The sequence below is a fragment of the Siphateles boraxobius genome, unplaced genomic scaffold, assembly GCF_051911475.1.
Source record: "Siphateles boraxobius isolate OS27281-9 unplaced genomic scaffold, OSU_SipBor_1 49, whole genome shotgun sequence".
NCBI classification, from domain to species: domain Eukaryota; kingdom Metazoa; phylum Chordata; class Actinopteri; order Cypriniformes; family Leuciscidae; genus Siphateles; species Siphateles boraxobius.
In genome coordinates, this window is record NW_027509130.1 from 5,202,501 (window position 1) to 5,225,106 (window position 22,606).

Genomic DNA, 22,606 nt, shown 5'->3' on the forward strand with positions numbered 1-22,606 from the left:
GTGTGTGTGTGTGTGTGGCAGTGCAACATGCTGCTCAAAATATGAAATAGATCTCAATACTCTTTTCTAAATAAATGAACAACTACTTTTACTAAATGTAACGGGTTGAATCTCAGCCTGTAGTGATTTAAATGATGCGTTGGATTTTGGCGTCATGCTGTGTATGCTAATTCAACTTCTAGTCATCCTTTGATATATAACCTATATATATAAACAGGCCTATACATAAAAATACTTCTAAGTTAAGAATGTTGAGTGAACTCATATTTATCTATGTATCACAACATGCTAGAAATGGGCTAAAACATATAGAAACATGTTAGCAGCATGCTAAAACATGCTAGCAATGTGCTAAAATTGGGAAACATGTTAACAATACTTTAAACTAATGCGGCCTGAAGCAGGCTAATCTGGTCGGTCTAAGTTTTTCTGACTTTGTGTGTCCAAAACCTTTAAAATTCAAGCTTTTAAAACTATTTTAAACATTCAGGCTAGGTTTGGTCAAACCATGATCAAGGTTTGTCATCAACCTTTTTCTATCTAGTTTTTATTACTATTTTTAAAACATGTTTTCAGCCCTTTAATTCTCTTTACCATAATGTGAAGAATAAATCCTGTAATATTTTAAATGGTGAATAGAAATGGTTCACAAGAAATGTTCACCTTAGAAAAAAGTTGAATAGAAATGTTCAAAAGATCAGCATTTATTTGAAACCGAAATATTTTGTACCATTATAAATCTCTTTTGATCAATTTCAAGTGGCCTGCTGAAAAAAAATATTAATTTCTTTCAAAAACAAAAATGTAATCATACAAAACTTTTGAACAATAGTGTAGGCCTACTGCCTCTCTAAAATATAGTTTCAGCAATAAATGTCATATTCCTCAAGGTGCCAGTGACTTGACCTTTAAACAGCCACTGTATTATGTGTGTGTGTGTGTGTGTGTGTGTGTGTGTGTGTGTGTGTGTGTGTGTGTGTGTGTGTGTGTGTGTGTGTGCGCGCGCCTCTCATTTGGCCACGTGATGATGACGGTGACTCACGCTCACCTCTGGTGTCAGGGCCAATCACGGGTCAGCAAGCGTAGACAATCGCAGGTCTCGTGTGTGTGTGTGTGTGTGTGTGTGTGTGTGTGTGTGTGTGTGTGCGCGCGCCTCTCATTTGGCCACGTGATGATGACGGTGACTCACGCTCACCTCTGGTGTCAGGGCCAATCACGGGTCAGCAAGCGTAGACAATCGCAGGTCTCGTGTGTGTGTGTGTGTGTGTGTGTGTGTGTGTGTGTGTGTGTGTGTGTGTGTGTGTGTGTGTGTGTGTGTGTGTGTGTGTGTGTGTGTGTGTGTGTGTGTGTGTGTGTGTGTGTCAGCAGAAAAACACAAGATGTTCGCTGGAGAGCGATGAAGATACTGAAGAACGAGCATCAGCAGAAACACACACACACTCACAGGCCCGCGGCCAAGAACACAGACGGAGGGCTGGAGAGATTCACGCACAGAAGAGGGTTTGTGAGGACAGAAATACACTGACCTGCCATGAGCTCTGTGACCACACAAAAACAGAGCAATTAACAGGCTGATAATAATGATGAGTAATGTCTCACCAGCTAGTTTTCTTTCTTGCTCTTTATAGGCAGGAACTTTGTGTGCCATTCAAATAGTGCTCATCATGAAACGCGAGTGGACTCGCATAATCCCAGTAGAGTTGATGTTCGTATGCTGAAAGCTAACCATGCAAAAGTATTTAAAGGCCCATTCACACCAATAATGATAACTATAATAGCAACGACATCGTTCTGTTTAAGCGTGCACTGCAGTTTCGCTTTAAATGCTCGAGCTCGTTACAGCAAGATGGATTCTGATTGGCTGTCAATGTTTTGAAATCGTCCTGAAAGTGATTCCAACATTATTGTTTCTCTGTGCCGTTATCGTTATAGCTGTGGTTTGAACTCTGCTATTATTTAATAGGTCCATTCACACCAAGAACGATAACTTTAAAGATATCTGAGCCATTCCACCGAATGGGTGACATTTGCTTGTTGTAACTCTCCAAATTAAACTTGATTTTTTTTTATCTTTTTTCAACACTGAATCTAATACTACACATATTTAACTATTCAAAATGTGTATTGGTCAATCTCAGCCAACTTTTTTTTTTTACAAGGTTTAAGCAGAAGATGGACACATATTTTCTCAGTCCTGTTACCGAAACTCATGTGCCATTTAAAAAGCATGTTTAAAAGCATTTCAATTAATTCCTTTGTTTTCCCCACAAGAAAGTGTTTATTTTAAAGAAATTGTTGGTTATATGTTCAAATAATTGATATTTGTGGGGGGAAAAAATCACTATATATTAAGGCAAGGTGTATTTTAATAAAAAACACAAAGCCATTTTTTCATTTTAAAGAAGACCGAACCCTCCAGTTTATAATTGTTTTAATAATTTAAGTTATTAAACTATTGTATAAATGATGGACCAAACAAAACTGATAAAAACACTGGTTTAACTTTATTTTTTTAGAAGAAAAAAAATAGTAACAGGAATGAACACTTTGTAACAGGAATGAACACTTGGTAACAGGAATGAGCGTCAATATGTGTGTGTGTTGTAGAGAGTCTACATGACTGTGTGTGCATAAGATTTCTGTGTTGAAGTGATGTACTATGTGCTAGAAGTACTTCACAGAGAAGGAGGTGGAAAGAGAAAGAAGGAGAGAGAGAAGAAGAGAGAAGGAGGGAGAAAGAGGGAAGTTAAGACAAAAAAGGGGGAAAAGAGAGGGTTGCGGGTGTGTTTCGCTCCTTCCATTGCAATATGCCATAGGTGGGTGTTTCTGGCACCTGCATAGTATGGGTTTTCTCCATTTTCTACAAAATATAAGAAAGACAAAGACACAACGTTTAAGTTACCTCGTGGTGGACTGGCTTCCTGGAAGTATGGTGTTCACATTATAAAACTAATGCTAATGTCTACAATATAAGTAATTGCAACTTTAAAACTCATAATTCAGGTGAATAGTATTATATAAAATAATATTTACAGTATTAAATCAACAAAGCAGAGGACTCTACTCATTCTGTTACTTTAACTCACTCCTGTTATTTATTCATATAAGCAACAGGACTGAAAGTAACAGGATTGAGTTTTTAAGCAATAAGTTATCCAATACATGCCATATGGTCACATAGAATCAGATGCTAACCACATGCTAACAGCATGAGGACACTGAGCAATTTCTAGTGACTTACCAAAAGTTCATATCTTTAAAATAAACAAATAAAATCTAAGAAATAATTTAGGTAACATGACAGAATGTTGAGATTTACTTTCTCAGTCATAGTTACAATTTCATCAAATATACAGAAATTAAAATGAGAGGACTTACTTATGGTCTTCCCATTGCCTTCAGAAGATCCAGATGATGCAACTTCCTGTTGAAAATGTGTCTTGTGGAATATTCCAAATTTTTCAGAGGGGGGGGGGGGATGTGTTAGGATAACAGGACTGAGTGAAAACCCGGGGACACGACTCAAATTTTTATTTTATCTAAAATATTAGATAAAATATTTTTTTTCTCATGAAAAAAAAACATTTTAAAGCATAGATTGGATATAAAGTCACACAACAATGCAAACAAATTAAGATTTCTGAAGGATTTTAATCATCATATTTCATGGTAAATTTTAGAGATAGAGAGTGGGGACATGCAGAAAATGCTATTTTTTTTGGTTCTATGTAGTTTTTATTATTTTTTTTAATTATACATTTTAAATTTGTAGTTATCTTAATGTGCAGGACATTTTGCTTCATAATAAAATGTATTTTAGAGTTAAATGTCATGCAATTTTATACATTTAATGTCCTGAGGACAGAAATTTCACCCTTTTGGTGGATTGGCTCAACTATACTTGCTAATTATATTATTCTGCTTATAAGAGTGTGCTTGTCTGTCACTTTAAATGCTCGAGCTCTTACATCAGGATGGATTCTGATTGGCTGTCAATGTTGGCAAAAAAAAAGTTTAACCTTATGGCGCTTTTCCATTGCATGGTACGGTTCGGCTCGCTTCGCTTTTCCACTGCGTGGTACGACTCGGCTCGGCGCGGCACGGCTCGGTTCGCTTTAGCTCGGTTGCTTTTCCACTGCAGTTAGTACCGCTTCAAAGTGGGTGGGATTATGACTGATCGTTATAGTTTATCCGCTCCTCGGCAACCAACAAGAGGAACGTCTGCGCTTCTCGTCCACTGACCACGATTCAGCCATTTATTTTTTGGAAGTTTTTTTTCGTCAAGCAAGTCAAGCAAGTAACGTTAGTTTTAAAACAGGTGCTACAGCGATGGCTGTTACTGGCTATTTAAAACTAGCGGGATTGATGTTTCGCAAATACAATGACGCTGGTAGTGACAATTCTGTCTGTCTGACCAATCAGTGATCTACAGTGTTTCCACGTCACATTTTAGCATCGGTGCGGTGCGCTTCGAACCTCAACAGAGGTGGTACCATTTAAAGCGAGCCGAAGCGAACCGTACCGTACCATGCAGTGGAAAAGTGCCACAAGTGAGCCGTATGCCGAGCCGTACCGTACCATGCAGTGGAAAGCGCCATTAAAGTCCCCATGAAATCAAAATTAAAATATTTTGGGCTGCTAGGCTAGTGAATGTGTTTGCCTTACTCTTATGTATAATCTGGTGTGATCCAAAACAATGACAAAATTCATATTTAGAAGATATATGCATTTAAAACTTACAGTCACTCACTTTCCACCAATTTGGATCAATGATTTTGATGGCAGCTTCTCATCAGATTTTCTGTCCAATCAAATGCTTTTCTAGAATCTGAAGCCCCGTCCCCTATAAATGCTGAAGCTGTGGCTGAAATCAGTCGCTTGTTCACACATTTACTATTTTCAACATGGTGAATGGCACTTAGTTCACTATATAGGGGATAGACACGATATCAGAGAGCGGATCATATGATCGAGTTGCCGCAGACCACAAAACATATGGGACCCATTTGAATTCTGCACAGAATGCTGTATTTATGAGGAGAAACGGTTAGAGGTTATGAGTAAACTGCTTTACTAAGCTCAATGGTTCTGGTAAAGCTGTGATATAAACTAAACGGTATTGACTATTTTTTAAAAGGGGAGGAGCTGTTTGATATGCCCCGCCCATCTTCTGTTTTCAGTGTAAATTACAGCACATTGAATAATGCTGCGTGTTTCAGTGGGCCTTTAAAAAAACCTTATCCCACCATTACACTTCCCCGCGGTGTTTAAAAGCAAAATTGCGTTCTGTGTGAATGGACTTTAGTTTTTCTATAAGTGGCTCTAAAAATGGCGCTCAGGTTAATTAAAAGAAATTCTTGCGTTTTCTTTTAACCGCGTCTCTCATTTTTAAACACAAAGGCGTTCTGTGTGAAGGCCTTGGACTAGGGTTTGGATCAGTTACTCTGTGTCTGTGTGTCTGAGTGCCTGAAGGCAGTTCTGGATAATTGATCATTCCGAGATCTCTCTGACAGGTGATCATTCCAGACTCAGGAATCATCCCTTCATTCCCGTAAGTGTCTTCAGAAGGTGTCTGTACTAGATTTATGGACAATAAAAAGCATCAGTCTGAAGTTCAGTATCACAAACTGCCAGTGGACTCAAACAAACAGGCCACACGTGTCAATAATTGGGGTATTTATGCGAGAATCATAGTGGTAAATGCAAAACATTTCATTATATAACGTTGTGTGATTTTTAACTCATATACGTGACAAACTTTCTGTGTTTCTTCTCATGGTTTGTCAGTTCAAGGAGGGAGTCCCAGGCCAGTGTGTCAGAGGGAACGAGGGGTCACGACCTTCATGCACAGTCTGATGTCATGGTTCATCTAGAGGGTGAGATAATGAGCGATGATGAGGAACTGATAACGAGAGAGATATGATGATGATGAAGCTCCAGAGAGCCAGATGGTCAACACTTATACACGTTCATTTTAAAACCGTTTCCATAGTTTAGAAGATCTAGGTTTTTTTTAGATGTCATGTATAATCTGGTGCTTTAAAGCGCTTAGAAACAAACTAACTGACCTGAGAGATGTATAATAAAACATCAGGAGTTTTATATAGCAATTTGAGGACCCTGAACAGACAAAAAAGCTTCTTGATGAGAAGAATGTCCTGCCGAACCTAAAGAACAATAAGAACCATTATTATAAGACTGTGATGTTTTCCAGACTGAACTCAGCAGACCTTGGTATGAAGGCATTTCTTCAACATGTTTAGACACAGATCGGCTCTCCGTGAAGCAGTTTACATGAGCAACACCTCTGCCCAGAGCTACACACACACACACACACACACACACACACACACACACACACACACACACACACACACACACACACACACACACACGCACACACACACACACACACACTATTGTCTGCTTAGGTAGTGTGTGGTGTGTCCGTTTAATCAGTTTAGAGTCATTGGTTGCTCGAGTCGTGAAGAATACTGATCTGTTCATTTGAGTGACAACTTCTGAATCAACCAATGGGGTGAGTCCAGGGGCGGGACTATCTGTTTGACTGACCAATGGCAGCCAGATATGGTCTGAAGAAGTGTTTTGGGGGAAACCTGTTTGAAAACCTTTTTTTTTTTCATATATTCTTTGGAAATGTTATGCCATTTTTATACAGTTGAAAGAGAACATTCAAATATTTAAAGGAATCTAACATGGAATTTTGAGACATAATTAATGCAAATAACAACACTGAAGATTGTTTTCAACTTACTATGATTTGAGACACAATGATTATAATTTTACAAACTATTTAGCATGCAGACTGGGATGCATACTTCTTTCAAACCCTGTTTGTTAGTATTTTTTGTATTCGTGTTCCTCTATAAAAGGGGTTTGAGCTTCTTTTGAGATCAGTCTGACTTTAAGGAGGTTTAAAGTCCTTTAAGTTCTAAAATCTAGCATAATAATGAATATATAATCATTGGTAATGTTTACTAACTATGCTGTAAGTACCATTATCCAAAGATGGTTCGTTAAAAATTCTGTAATGTTTATGTGTAGATACTTACTGAAAGATTTGACTTGTAGAAAACACACTTTAAGGGTTAGGGACTATTTTTGATATGATTTGAAATATGATTTCCATTCCTGAACATTCTGCTAAACATCTGCTTTAATGTCCATCAGAAGAAAGAAAGTCAAACCGGTTAGGAACAACATGAGGTGAGTAAATGATAAATGACAGATTCATTTTTAGTGTATTTCATCTCTTTAAGTCACCAGTGTGTGAAAACCGCCCACCTTACACTTCTCATCGCTGGTGACCCGTAATCTCGGTTCAATCCCAGAATTCCCTGTGATTCTTTTGTCTCAGATACGAGTTTAACGGAGTCCTGTGTCTCTCGGTGAAGCCGTCTGAACGTGCGCCAGCTCTTTGAGACGGCAGGAGAACAGAAATAGTGGATCGATGCATCACACATCACAGTGACCTGCGCTCAGACTTTCAGGATTCGTCTTTGACAGCGAGAAGGTCGTCAGGTGAAGCCAGATGAACTTACAGTATTGACTCACTCACACACACGCACACACACAGATCTTTTTCATCTCTGTCCAACATGATCTCGTTATTTTTCATGGTTATTAATATGCAGAGTGTAGTTCTGACACACATGCAGATTTTTATGCTTGGACATACTCTTAAGTGCTCTTTTACATATTTCAGTGTCACAGAGAAAAGTAACAGATGAATATTGGGGTGACATCACTCTGCTCTGATCAGGGTTCCTGTGAACTCAAGCGGCTCATTTCAGTTGCTTTAGATCTAATCGCCATCCCTTAGAATGGAAAACACACACACAAACACACACACACACACACACACACACACACACACACACACACACACACACACACACACACACACACACACACACACACACACACACACACACACACACACACGAGACCTGCGATTGTCTACGCTTGCTGACCCGTGATTGCATACACTCAAACACACTCACACAAATACACACTCACACAAATACACACTCACACAAACACACACTCTCTCACACACACATGCACACTCATATACACACAAACACACACTTTCTCTCTCACACACACACACACAGGCACACTCACAAACAAACAAACACTCACATACACACACACAGAGACACATTCACATACAAACACATACACACACACACACACACACACAATATCTCTCTCTCACACACACACACACACACACACACACACAGGCACACTCACACACATACATACACAAACACACTCACACAAACACACACACACACACACACACAAACACACTTTCTCTCTCTCACACACACACTCACATAAAAACAAACACACTCACACATACACAGGCACACACACAGAGACACTCTCAGTCATACACACACACAGTCACACACACAGTTTGTACAGTCATTTGTGTAGCGTGAATAAGCTGCTTTCATTAATGATGGGCATCTGTTCTCAAATCTTTACACTTGCGAATGCAAGTGCACCATCTATCCTAGCAACTGAATGAGCATTCAAGGAGGATAAAAAGTTATTTTATTTATTTAATTTGCTTATATTGTTGCCAAATTTCACATTCATAAATGCAAGCTTACTAAAAAAAACAACTTTATGTTTTGTTTACAGAAGACTGTACATAGACAGTATTAGAGACCTTTTTTTAAATAAGAAAGACTTTAAAAGTTTGTGAGCTTTATTTACTTTTTGCATTGCTTTTTCTTTTTCTTTTTTCTGATTTATTTTGGTATGCATAATGTTCAATACCTGCATTTGAACAAAAGTGCATGTATAATGTTCAATGTTCAATTTTAAATAAACATAAATTCTAGTACTGTGGCATCTAATTTTGCACAGACTCTCGTTTGCATTTACATTTATTCATTTCACAGACTCTTTTACCCAAATCGAGGAGCATCACAAGCACATGTTCTCCTTCAGAAGGGCGTCCACATCAGTCTGCATTGGGCAGCCGTCCAGTTCCCAAGCGCTGGCTCTGAATCTGCCTTCTGACCACACCCTTAATCCAGAGACCTACAAAGACGGCCGCCCACTGATGCCCGCTGGCGCGTAATGGACACCCACAATGCAACGGTCTCTCTGGAATGCTTTTGTAATTGATGAATAAGGTCATCTTTTCTGGTTAAAAAAAAACAACTGGTTGGGCTGTAGAAAATCCCAAAGCATTTGTCTTCATAATTGTACTTGATTGCAGGTCAACGAAGACAATGCTGTAAAAATGCACAATAAGACAGAACGTCTAAACACTCACAAACTTTCTTAGATATTTTTTGAAATTTTGTTTTAGCATAGCATTTGCACACATGTAACATTAGAAGTCTGAATTGTTCTTTCTTTGCTGTATTGTTCTGCAGCTCGTGGATGAGTGGTGACTAATATTAGAAGTGAAGACTCATTTCAGTCTGTGGTAGACGCTCCCTCTCTGATCTCCTGGATGAAGGTGTGACTGTTGGCTAGTATCAGGTATTGAGGAACTGCGGGACACGAATGTTTCAGCAACGCCCTGAGAAACAGCACCAGGTCTGAACAGAACAAACGGTTAAATTCAGCCATCGCCACCCATTGCCTCCTTTCAGTGTTTTAATGGGTTATCTGGCCAAAGATGACGAGTCATCTTCATCAAGCATGTTAAGTCATCTCCCTTCAACTCTAGTAAACACTAAGTGATGGTTTTGGGAAAGTACAACAAAGCATTTGAAATCTTGATAAGAGGGTTCGGTTATGTTTAAAAATGATGCAGAATTGCGATTCAAATAGATTTGAATGTAAAGCAGAATTGATGTTCAAAGAAATGCATTATGACTAATTTTTAACTAGAAAACCTTTTTGAATGTTGACTTGACAAAATTTTGGGATGATGGATGATAGATGGATGGATTGATGGAGTCATGCTGGAATATAGAAGGACCTTCCCAAACTGTTCCCACAAAGCTGCAAGCATAGCCTTGTCCAAAATGTCTTGGTTTGCTGAAGCATTAAGATTTCCCTTCACTGGAAGTAAGGAGCCAAGCCTAACCCTCAGAAACAGGCAAAACCATTATCCCTCCTACATCAAACTTCACAGTTGCACAATTCAGTCGGGCAGGTAAAGTCCTTCTGGTATCCGCCAAACCCAGACTCTCCCATCAGCTGGCAAATTATCAGAGTCATTATCTGTCCCTCCACTGAACTCATTTCCACGGATCCAGAGTCCCGTGGCGACGTGCTTTACATCATGGAAACCCACTCCACAAAGCTCCCGCCACACAGGTTTCGTGCTGATATTAATGCCTGTAATACTTTTGAACTCTTAATAGGTGGAATAAGAAGAGCGTTGGAGACTTTTATAGACATGCATCCTGTCACAAAACCACGATTTAATTCACTGAGGGTACGTTTACGCGACAACGATATGCTTAAAACGGAGAAGTTTCTCCTTTCAGTTTTCCGCGTACAGGCGGCACCATTGTCAAAAGATCCCCATTATTCACACAGATCCACAAAAACAACTAAAACGCTGTATTCTGCTGCCAGGCCATTAGATGACAATGAAACAATATAGACTGAACACGTAATACGCATGAGCATGACGCCATCGTCTTCAGAGATTCACGTTTTCAAAAACGTGCACTTTGAAACCTGTTTTTAAAAGCTTGCCTTTTCAGGCACCCAAAACTCAGTTGTTGTGTAAACGAACGGCCAAACGCATAAAAAGTTTTACGTTTTTAGTTGAAAACGGTGTCGTGTAAACATACCCTTAGCTCTTCAGAACCACCCATTTTTTCACTTATGTTTGTAAATGCAGACTGAATGAGTAGGTGCTAGATTTCATACACCTGTGGCATTGGGTCTCATTGAAACACCTGAATTCTTAATTAAGAGGTGTGTCCCAATACTTTTGTCCATATAGTATATAAAGTAATATATACACATATATATTATACACATGTATATACAATATATAACAACATTTAAAGTAGATCAAAAAAGTTAATCAAAGTTGTCCTTAGACAAGAACGGGTATTGTTCAAAATTCATGTATAACTTTGATGAAAGGTTTTGATCCACTTCAAATGTTGACTTCAGACATTTGCAACTGCTCTGAGGGATGTTATTAGGAGCTGATGACTTTTAATAAAGCATGTTAGAGCATTTAAACGATTTCACGCCTTGCTAATTACAAAAAAAGATGACCGAAACATCAACAGGAACAAGATGTGGTGTGATGTTAACAGGCAATAAACATTCATCTTGACACCCATCCCCTCAGGAATCCTGGAAAATAAAAACTTTGAGTACATATGAGTCAGTCGGCGTTGAACTCTCAGTTGATGCGCTGATAGTTCAGACATGGGTTCCTGACATACAGGACCTTGGGCAGGATGCTGTGGTGGCGGTGGAAGTGAGATCGGTCGATACTCAGCCTACGGTCTGTCTCCGGAAGACGTTTGTATTCTCATATGTGCTCTTCAATGAATCTCAAAGGCGTGTGTTTGTGAGACTTCATGGTTAAACTGATAGACCGAACGTACGTGGCTTTTGACGTCCTGTTCAAATCCACTTCTCCGTCAAAGCATATTACACATGAACATGTCTTTGTAGCAGAGTTATTCCGAAAAGTGTCTTCTTTTGTGTCTTCAAAAGAAGTGGAAACAACGTCCATCTTGACTTACTTTGATCTCACCGCAACAGAGTTCAGCCGTTTGAGAGAGACGGATTTGATCTGCCTTCATGATGGAACACAAAAGCACCCAGGGGAGAAAAACACGAGATAGTTAAACCACAAACATGGCCTTTATGCGTCTGCGTGGCCTTTGAGGGCAGGAGAGTTTTGACCCTTGAGTTGAGTTTGAGGTTTGAGGCAGACCTTCATTTTCAGTGATGCAAACGCGTTTTTATTGTGTAACTGATTTAACAGACTTTCCATACACACACTCAGGGTCCAGCATGCACTTTTTGTCACACTTGGGTAAAGGGAAACTCTGTTTTTTGCATTTTTGTTCCTATGAAAATGGAATTTAGTTGGTTTTTCCACTTGTACATGAATGACCAACTGTGCAGATCGACATCGTATTTAAGATGAGTGTATCTTGTATTGAAAGACATGACGTGATGTATTACATCTCACAATAATTTGTTTTAAGTTTGTTGGTGGCTTAATTTGAGGTATATTTAATGTTTTATCACCAATGTGTTGTAGTTAACTTAAGCATAAAAGCATTAAAAATTATTTTTTGGTAATTGAAATAAAGCTGAAATAAAAATGTAAGCAAAACTTAAACCTAAAAATCTTAGAAATATTTCCTTGGCATCTAACTGACATAAAATAAGTTTGAAGTACTAAACTTACAAAAACTCAAATAAATAGTTGAAGCTAAATAGAAAAAAATACAATAAAAAGACAAAAAAATAATACAAATGACAAAAAGCACTTAAAACTAAAAATCTTAGAAATTTTGCCTTGCAATTAATTGAAATAAAATAAATATTGAAGCTAAAGATGTATATATATATATATATATATATATATATATATATATATATATATATATATGTTACGGTGTTTATTCATTTTGTCATGTTTCTGGTTTGTGGTTTCTCTGTCTTTGGTCTTTTATTCAGTTTGTGCCTTGTTAATTGTAGTCTGTTATCCTAGTCATGTCATTATTAGGTCCCTTGTTTCAGGTGTGTTGTCTTGTTAGGTTGTATGGTCCCGCTCGGTGTTCTGATTTGCCCCAGCTGTGTCTTGTTCCCTCATCCCGTCTGTGTATTTAAATCCTGTCTGCTCTTTTGTTCGTGGTCAGTTATTGAATGTATGTTTTAATGTGCGTACCACGAGTATCTTGTCTGTTCTGAATCTGTAATTAAAGTCTACTGCTGCATTTAGATCCGCCTACTGCCTTTGCTTCCACGCAAATTCGTAACAATATATATATATATATTTATATATATATATATATATATATTGAACAAAATTATAAACGCAACACTTTTGTTTTTGCCCCCATGTTTCATGAGCTGAACTCAAAGATGTTAAGACTTTTTCTATGTACACAAAAGGCCTGTTTGTGCCTTATGCCCGCAGGTGTGCCTTAGGCTGGCCTCAATAAAAGTGGCACTCTAAAATGTGCAGTTTTATCACACAGAAAAATGCCACAGATGTCGCAAATTTTGAGGGAGCGTGCAATTGGCATGCTGACTGCAGGAATGTCCACCAGAGCTGTTGCCCGTGAATTGAATGTTCATTTCTCTACCATAAGCTGTCTCCAAAGGCATTTGAGAGAATTTGGCAGTACATCCAACTGGCCTCACAACCGCAGACCACGTGTAACCACACCAGCCCAGAATCCAGCATTTTCACCTCCAAGATCATCCGAGACCAGCCACCCGGACAGCTGCTGCAACAATCGGTTTGCGTAAACAAAGAATTTCTGCACAAACTGTCAGAAACTGTCTCAGAGAAGCTCGTCTGCATGCTCGTCGTCCTCATCGGGGTCTCGACCTGACTGCAATTCGTCGTCGTAACCGACTTGAGTGGGCAAATGCTCACATTCGATGGCATCTGGATTTTGCCCTTTGGAGAGGTGTTCTCTTCACGGATGAATCCCGGTTTTCACTTTACAGGGCAGATGGCAGACAGCGTGTATGGCATTGTGTGGGTGAGGTGTTTGCTGATGTCAACGTTGTGGATCGAGTGGCCCATGGTGGCGGTGGGGTTATGTTATGGGCAGGCGTTTGTTATGGGCAGGCATTTGTTATGGGCAGGCGTATGTTAAGGACAACAAACACAGGTGCATTTTATTGATGGCATTTTGAATACCGTGACGAGATCCTGAGGCCCATCGTTGTGCCATTCATCCACGACCATCAACTCATGTTGCAGCATGATAATGCACGGCCCCATGTTGCAAGGATCTGTACACAATTCCTGGAAGCTGAAAACATCCCAGATCTTGTCTGGCCAGCATACTCACCGGACATGTCACCCATTGAGCATGTTTGGGATGCTCTGGATCGGCGTATACGACCTCGTGTTCCAGGTCCTGCCAATATCCAGCAACTTCGCACAGCCATTGAAGAGGAGTGGACCAACTTTCTACAGGCCACAATCAACAACCTGATCAACTCTATGAGAAGGAGATGTGTTGCACTGCGTGAGGCAAATGGTGGTCACAGCAGATGCTGACTGGTTTTCGGGTAACCCGAATACAGTAAAACTGTACATTTTAGAACGGCCTTTTATTGTGGCCAGCCTAAGGCACACCTGTGCAATAATCATGCTGTCTAATCAGCATCTTGATATGCCACACCTGTGAGGTGGATGGATTATCTCGGCAAAGGAGAAGTGCTCACTAACAGATTTAGACAGATTTGTGAACAATATTTGAGAGAAACAGGCCTTTGTGTACATAGAAAATATCTTAGATCTTTGAGTTAAGCTCATGAAAAATGGGGGCAAAAACAAAAGTCTTGCGTTTATAATTTTGTTCAGTGTATATACACGCATATAAGTGCTGTCAAATCGATTAATTGATCTTACAAAAAGTTTGTGTGTGTATATATATATGTAAACACACACACACACACTAACACACACAAACACACACACACACAGACACACACACACACACACATATATATATATATATATATATATATATATATATATATATATATATATATATACAAACTTTTATGTTAGATGCGTGTCATAATTAATCATCTTGACAGCATCAGCACTAATATATATATATATATATAATATATATATATAAACAAAAACTAATAAAAATTACTAGCACATAAATTGACAAAAACTTAAACTAAAACTCAAATGAATTTTAGATTTTAGTTCATTTTAATTCATCATAATAATAAATGCCATATAAATAATACTAAAATAACACTGCATCATTGAAAAACATGATGATTTGAGGTAAAGTTAAAAAAGAAATGTAGTCAAAGTCATGTTTATCTGTTATACAGTATTTACAGTGTGTTTCAATGTCTGAAGCTTTACAGTAAGTCATGCTAATTTATTTTTTTTATCTGGATTGTTTGTCTTTGATTTGAATCGCTCACTTACTGTAACTCCGGGAATATAAGATTATTCTTGATAATATGTGTATAGTTCCTTAAAAGTTTAGTTTACTTAGTTTACCAATGTTTAGTCTCATTTCGTACTCGATTCATTTTGACCTCTGCTTACATGTTCTTTATACTTTTCTTACACACACTGTTCTTTTTTCTGGCAGGCTGTGAGGCTGAAACACAACATGTGTGTGTTTGATGTCCATCTAAAGCAGGCGGAGGAAACAACAGCGGCCCTGCGGCTCTCCACTCCTCCGTGTGCGTGTGTAATATCACTTACTCTGTGTGTGTGTGTGTGTGTGTGTGTGTGTGTGTGTGTGTGTGTGTGTGTGTGTGTGTGTGTGTGTGTGTGTGTGTGTGTGTGTGTGTGTGTGTGTGTGTGTGTGTGTGTGTGTGTGTTTTAATAGTCCACCTGGGCACAGTGTGTCGGTACACCTCGCTCCTCTCATCAGTCCATCTGCAGTTACTGCTTGGCTCAAGAAACATCAGATGCAGCAAGCGCTGCGGTGGGATACGTGCACACACACACACACACACACACACACACACACACACACACACACACACACACACACACACACACACACACACACACCTCTCTGTCATTTGATGTGGTTTCTGAAGAATCAACTTACATATTTTGTTTGCTTTGAAGATTCATGTCCCAACACACACACACACACAACTTTCCCTCTTCATCGCTCTTTTATCCACCACTGTGTTTGAAGTTTGTTGGAATGTTTGCGTTTATTTCACCGTTTAGATCTTACTGGAATGACATTGATCTGATCGCTGATCCTTCTGAGAAAATCTGAGCCTAGTGGCCACACCCCTCTGTCATGATTGACAGCTGAATCCAGTGGCCACACCCCTCTGTTATGATTGACAGCTGAATCCAGTGGCCACACCCCTCTGTTATGATTGACACTTGAATCCAGTGGCCACACCCCTCTGTTATGATTGTCATGATTGACACTTGAATCCAGTGGCCACACGCCTCTGATATGATTGACACCTGAACCCAGTGGCCACACGCCTCTGATATGATTGACACCTGAACCCAGTGGCCACACGCCTCTGATATGATTGACACCTGAACCCAGTGGCCACACCCCTCTGTTATGATTGACACCTGAACCCAGTGGCCACACCCCTCTGATATGATTGACACCTGAACCCAGTGGCCACACCCCTCTGATATGATTGACACCTGAACCCAGTGGCCACACCCCTCTGATATGATTGACACCTGAACCCAGTGGCCACACCCCTCTGTTATGATTGACACCTGAACCCAGTGGCCACACCCCTCTGTTATGATTGACACCTGAACCCAGTGGCCACACCCCTCTGTTATGATTGACACCTGAACCCAGTGGCCACACCCCTCTGATATGATTGACACCTGAACCCAGTGGCCACACCCCTCTGTTATGATTGACACCTGAACACAGTGGCCACACGCCTCTGATATGATTGACACCTGAACCCAGTGGCCACACCCCTCTGTTATGATTGACACCTGAACCCAGTGGCCACACGCCTCTGATATGATTGACACCTGAACCCAGTGGCCACACCCCTCTGTTATGATTGACACCTGAACCCAGTGGCCACACGCCTCTGATATGATTGACACCTGAACCCAGTGGCCACACCCCTCTGTTATGATTGACACCTGAACCCAGTGGCCACACCCCTCTGTTATGATTGACACCTGAAGCCAGTGGCCACACTCCTCTGTTATGATTGACACCTGAAGCCAGTGGCCACACCCCTCTGATATGATTGACACCTGAACCCAGTGGCCACACCCCTCTGTTATGATTGACACCTGAACCCAGTGGCCACACGCCTCTGATATGATTGACACCTGAACCCAGTGGCCACACCCCTCTGTTATGATTGACACCTGAACCCAGTGGCCACACGCCTCTGATATGATTGACACCTGAACCCAGTGGCCACACCCCTCTGTTATGATTGACACCTGAACCCAGTGGCCACACCCCTCTGTTATGATTGACACCTGAAGCCAGTGGCCACACTCCTCTGTTATGATTGACACCTGAAGCCAGTGGCCACACGCCTCTGTTACGATTGACAACTGAAACCAGTGGTCATGCCCATCTTTTATGATTTACACTCATACACAGAGAGGGGAAGATCCGCTTCCAGTTATTTAACTGTACAAAAACTGTCCATTATGCTCCTTGATGTTGCAATCTGTTATTTGTTATCATATTTATTTAATTTATTATCATAATCATAAACACACTGGTTTGTAGCTTTTATGTCCCAGAGAATCAACTACAGCTCCTTTGTGATTTTTCTTTCTAATGCCTTTCTAGCTCTCTATCAGTGCATCTATAGATCATCAGCTCGGTCTCCTGGAAAGATAGACCAGACGGACAAACAGGAAGCAGCTGTTGCCAGGGAAACAGGCTGTGGAGCGTGGGAGAGATTGTGAGGTAAGAAAGGAGAACAAATGAAGGAAAAAAATAGATCGAGGGAATGAAGCCGAGTTGGAGAGATCCAATTAAATTCTAACAGCGAGGGAGAAAGGGCATGTGTGTTTGTGTGTGTGTGTGTGTGTGTGTGTGTGTATACCTGCGTCTGTAGCTGGGAATAGATGGAATGACGCAAGATCTGACAGATCATCTATCTATCCACCTTTCTATCTATCCTTCTGTCTGTTATAGAATGAGTTGTACAAACACACACACACACACACACACACACACACACACACACACACACACACACACACACACACACACACAAACACAACCAGACACGTACACACACCCTAGTTACAGAAGAACCAGCAGTTGTACAGTTCAAATTGTACGTCAATGAAGCTCGATGTTGCTCAATCCACCTCCAAAACCACAGGAAATGACCTCATCACTCTTCTGGGCCTCCTTATTTGCCAATTATCGTCAGGAGAAACATCTTAAAGATTCATATGGAGGAGAAGATGGAAATAAATATCTCACACACACACACACACACACACACACACACACACACACACACACACACACACACACACACACACACACACACACACACACACACACACACACACACACACACACGTGTTTCCACACAGGAGGCAGTTAAGGGAAGTAGATGTGTGTTTACTCATGTTGAGTTGGCCGGAGGGTTTGACACCATCATCTTTCCATCTCTGATGGACTGAACGCTTAGAAATGAATACATTTTACCCAGTTATGCAGTATGTATAATAAGATCATTTTTACCAGTGATGTGAACCTAGCAGTGATTAGCTGTTTTAACTTCAAGATATTTTTTTTATTTTTTAAGAGCAGAGATCCTTGTTAATGCGCAAACACAATAAACCACTACAGAAATAAACTACTGTGCAAAGGTTTGTGGTTAGTACGAGTTTTTAACATCTCTTCTGCCCACCAAGGCTGCATTTATTTGATCAAAAATACAGTAAAAACTGTAATATTGTGAAATATTATTACAATTTAAATTAGCAGTTTTCTATGTGAAAATACACTACCGGTCAAAAGTTTGGGGTCTGTATGACTTTTTAAATGAGAAAATAATACTTTTATTCAGCAAGGATGCATTAAATTGATCAAAAGAAAAGACAGTAAAGACTGTTACATTGTAACAAAACAAAAAAATAAATGCTGTTCTTTTGAACTGTTCATCAAAGAATACTATATATATATATTAAGAAATAGTGCATATAAATTGATAATGATCAAAAATGTTTCTTGGTCATCAAATCATCATATTATAATGATTTCTGAAGGATCATGTGACACTGAAGACTGAAGTAATGATGATGAAAATTCAGCTTTGATCACAGGAATAAATTACACGTTACTATACAGTATATTCACATAGAAAACAGCTATTTTAAATTCTAATAATCGTAGTAATGTAGTAATTTCACAATATTACTGTAATCGAATAAATGCAGCCTTGGTGAGCAGAAGAGACTTCTTTCAAAAATATTTTTTTAAATCTTACTGACCCCAAACTTTTGAACCGTAGTGTACGTTAAAATGTAATTTATTCCTGTGATGAAAGCTGAATTGTCATCATCATTACTCCAGTCTTCAGTCACATGATCCTTCAGAAATTATTCTAATATGATGAGTTGATGCTCAGGAAACATTTCTGATTATTATCAGTGTTGAAAACAGTTGCGCTGATGCATAATTTCGCGGAAACCGTGATACATTTTTCAGGATTCTTTGATCAATAGAAAGTTCCAAAGAACAGTGTTTATTTGAAATAGAAATCCTTTGTGAAATCATACATGTATTTACTGTCACTTTTGATCAATTTCATGCGTCCTTGACGAGTAAAAGTATTCACAATCTTTTGAACAGCAGTAAAGATTATAGAATTTGTTGAATATAATGCAATACAGAATACAAAATAATCTTTTTTATGAATTAATTCATATATTTAGAACTTCCGAAAAGTAAATAAAACAGAACTACTGATAGACGGCAAGATCCTGACAAAACTGTGTGTGTTTGTGTGTTAGAAAAGACTGTGTGTGTGTGTGTGTGTGTGTGTGTGTGTGTGTGTGTGTGTGTGTGTGTGTGTGTGTGTGTGTGTGTGTGTGTGTGTGTGTGTGTGTGTGTGTGTGTGTGTGTGTGTGTGTGTGTGTGTGTGTGTTTAAAACTGAAGGGGTGGGGGGTGAGGGTTTCCTTAGTTTCTTACTCACCACTATGGAATACATTTAAAACACACACACACACACACACACACACACACACACACATTGTCCTACTGGACCACCAGAGCAGTTCAGACCTGTGATTACAGTTTTTTTTTTTTTTTTTTTTGATTGCTAAACGACAGTGAGCACAACTGGAGCTACATGTGAAAACTGTAACTACAGTCTGCACAGCAGCAGTTCATGTGGACCAAACTCTAGTTCGTTTTTCATTGCTTGAACACAGTTTTCAAAACTCTACACACTTATCCCATGACTTTAACCACAACCTCCACAACACTGGATTTACAGCACTTTGTTCAAATGCTAACACACTGCTGTCAAAACTGTGAACCACACATTCAAAACAGAATATATTTCAGCCTTGTGCCTTTCAAACATGACTGCAGTTTCAGCTGAAAGGATAAGCAGGTCTTGTTTGTTATTCGTTACAATTACAGTATGTACTTTTAGTTTCTACCTTTTTTCTCATTACTGTAATTCTGTAAATTACTACAGACTACTGAAGAAAACTGCTAATTTTCATTTACCTTAAAGAATTGTTATGTTTTAAAAATTTAAATAAATCATGTGAAAGAATGTCACTCTTTTCTTTGAAGAAAATATTACTTTGTATGAAGTCACTGAAATTGTTCAAACTGTAAAGATGAAAAGTTTGTATTTTCTGTATTGGTGTTTGATGCTAGTGTTGTTACTCTCAGTGTGTTCTGAGTGACGGTGTGTGTTATCTCAGTGAGGGTTGTGTAGTGTTTTTACTCTCAGTGTGTTCTGAGTGACAGTGTGTGTTATCTCAGTGAGGGTTGTGTAGTGTTTTTACTGTCAGTGTGTTCTGAGTGACGGTGTGTGTTATCTCAGTGAGGGTTGTGTAGTGTTTTTACTGTCGGTGTGTTCTGAGTGACAGTGTGTGTTATCTCAGTGAGGGTTGTGTAGTGTTGTTACTCTCAGTGTGTTCTGAGTGACGGTGTGTGTTATCTCAGTGAGGGTTGTGTAGTGTTTTTACTGTCAGTGTGTTCTGAGTGACAGTGTGTGTTATCTCAGTGAGGGTTGTGTAGTGTTTTTACTGTCAGTGTGTTCTGAGTGACGGTGTGTGTTATCTCAGTGAGGGTTGTGTAGTGTTTTTACTGTCAGTGTGTTCTGAGTGACAGTGTGTGTTATCTCAGTGAGGGTTGTGTAGTGTTTTTACTCTCAGTGTGTTCTGAGTGACAGTGTGTGTTATCTCAGTGAGGGTTGTGTAGTGTTTTTACTCTCAGTGTGTTCTGAGTGACAGTGTGTGTTATCTCAGTGAGGGTTGTGTAGTGTTTTTACTCTCAGTGTGTTCTGAGTGACAGTGTGTGTTATCTCAGTGAGGGTTGTGTAGTGTTTTTACTCTCAGTGTGTTCTGAGTGACAGTGTGTGTTATCTCAGTGAGGGTTGTGTAGTGTTGTTACTCTCAGTGTGTTCTGAGTGACAGTGTGTGTTATCTCAGTGAGGGTTGTGTAGTGTTTTTACTCTCAGTGTGTTCTGAGTGACAGTGTGTGTTATCTCAGTGAGGGTTGTGTAGTGTTTTTACTCTCAGTGTGTTCTGAGTGACAGTGTGTGTTATCTCAGTGAGGGTTGTGTAGTGTTGTTACTCTCAGTGTGTTCTGAGTGACAGTGTGTGTTATCTCAGTGAGGGTTGTGTAGTGTTTTTATTGTCAGTGTGTTCTGAGTGACAGTGTGTGTTATCTCAGTGAGGGTTGTGTAGTGTTGTTACTCTCAGTGTGTTATGAGTGACAGTGTGTGTTATCTCAGTGAGGGTTGTGTAGTATTTTTACTCTCAGTGTGTTCTGAGTGACAGTGTGTGTTATCTCAGTGAGGGTTGTGTAGTGTTTTTACTCTCAGTGTGTTCTGAGTGACAGTGTGTGTTATCTCAGTGAGGGTTGTGTAGTGTTTTTACTCTCAGTGTGTTCTGAGTGACAGTGTGTGTTATCTCAGTGAGGGTTGTGTAGTGTTTTTACTCTCAGTGTGTTCTGAGTGACAGTGTGTGTTATCTCAGTGAGGGTTGTGTAGTGTTTTTACTCTCAGTGTGTTCTGAGTGACAGTGTGTGTTATCTCAGTGATGGTTGTGTAGTGTTTTTACTCTCAGTGTGTTCTGAGTGACAGTGTGTGTTATCTCAGTGAGGGTTGTGTAGTGTTTTTACTCTCAGTGTGTTCTGAGTGACAGTGTGTGTTATCTCAGTGAGGGTTGTGTAGTGTTTTTACTCTCAGTGTGTTCTGAGTGACAGTGTGTGTTATCTCAGTGAGGGTTGTGTAGTGTTTTTACTCTCAGTGTGTTCTGAGTGACAGTGTGTTATCTCAGTGAGGGTTGTGTAGTGTTTTTACTCTCAGTGTGTTCTGAGTGACGGTGTGTGTTATCTCAGTGAGGGTTGTGTAGTGTTGTTACTGTCAGTGTGTTCTGAGTGACGGTGTGTGTTATCTCAGTGAGGGTTGTGTAGTGTTTTTACTCTCAGTGTGTTCTGAGTGACAGTGTGTGTTATCTCAGTGAGGGTTGTGTAGTGTTGTTACTCTCAGTGTGTTCTGAGTGACAGTGTGTGTTATCTCAGTGAGGGTTGTGTAGTGTTTTTACTCTCAGTGTGTTCTGAGTGACAGTGTGTTATCTCAGTGAGGGTTGTGTAGTATTTTTACTCTCAGTGTGTTCTGAGTGACAGTGTGTGTTATCTCAGTGAGGGTTGTGTAGTGTTTTTACTCTCAGTGTGTTCTGAGTGACAGTGT

At 39.7% G+C, this 22,606-nt stretch overlaps 1 long non-coding RNA gene across 1 annotated transcript; it reads left to right on the top strand.

Moving 5' to 3' along the window:
• The first annotated feature begins 101 nt into the window (after window positions 1-101).
• On the top strand, window positions 102-12,405 carry LOC143710940 (uncharacterized). The gene is made up of 7 exons (XR_013194701.1): window positions 102-1,500; window positions 5,514-5,673; window positions 5,788-5,876; window positions 7,192-7,227; window positions 7,379-7,542; window positions 8,943-9,144; window positions 9,426-12,405. It is a non-coding gene; the product is annotated as an uncharacterized LOC143710940 (long non-coding RNA).
• Window positions 12,406-22,606: the final 10,201 nt, after the last annotated feature.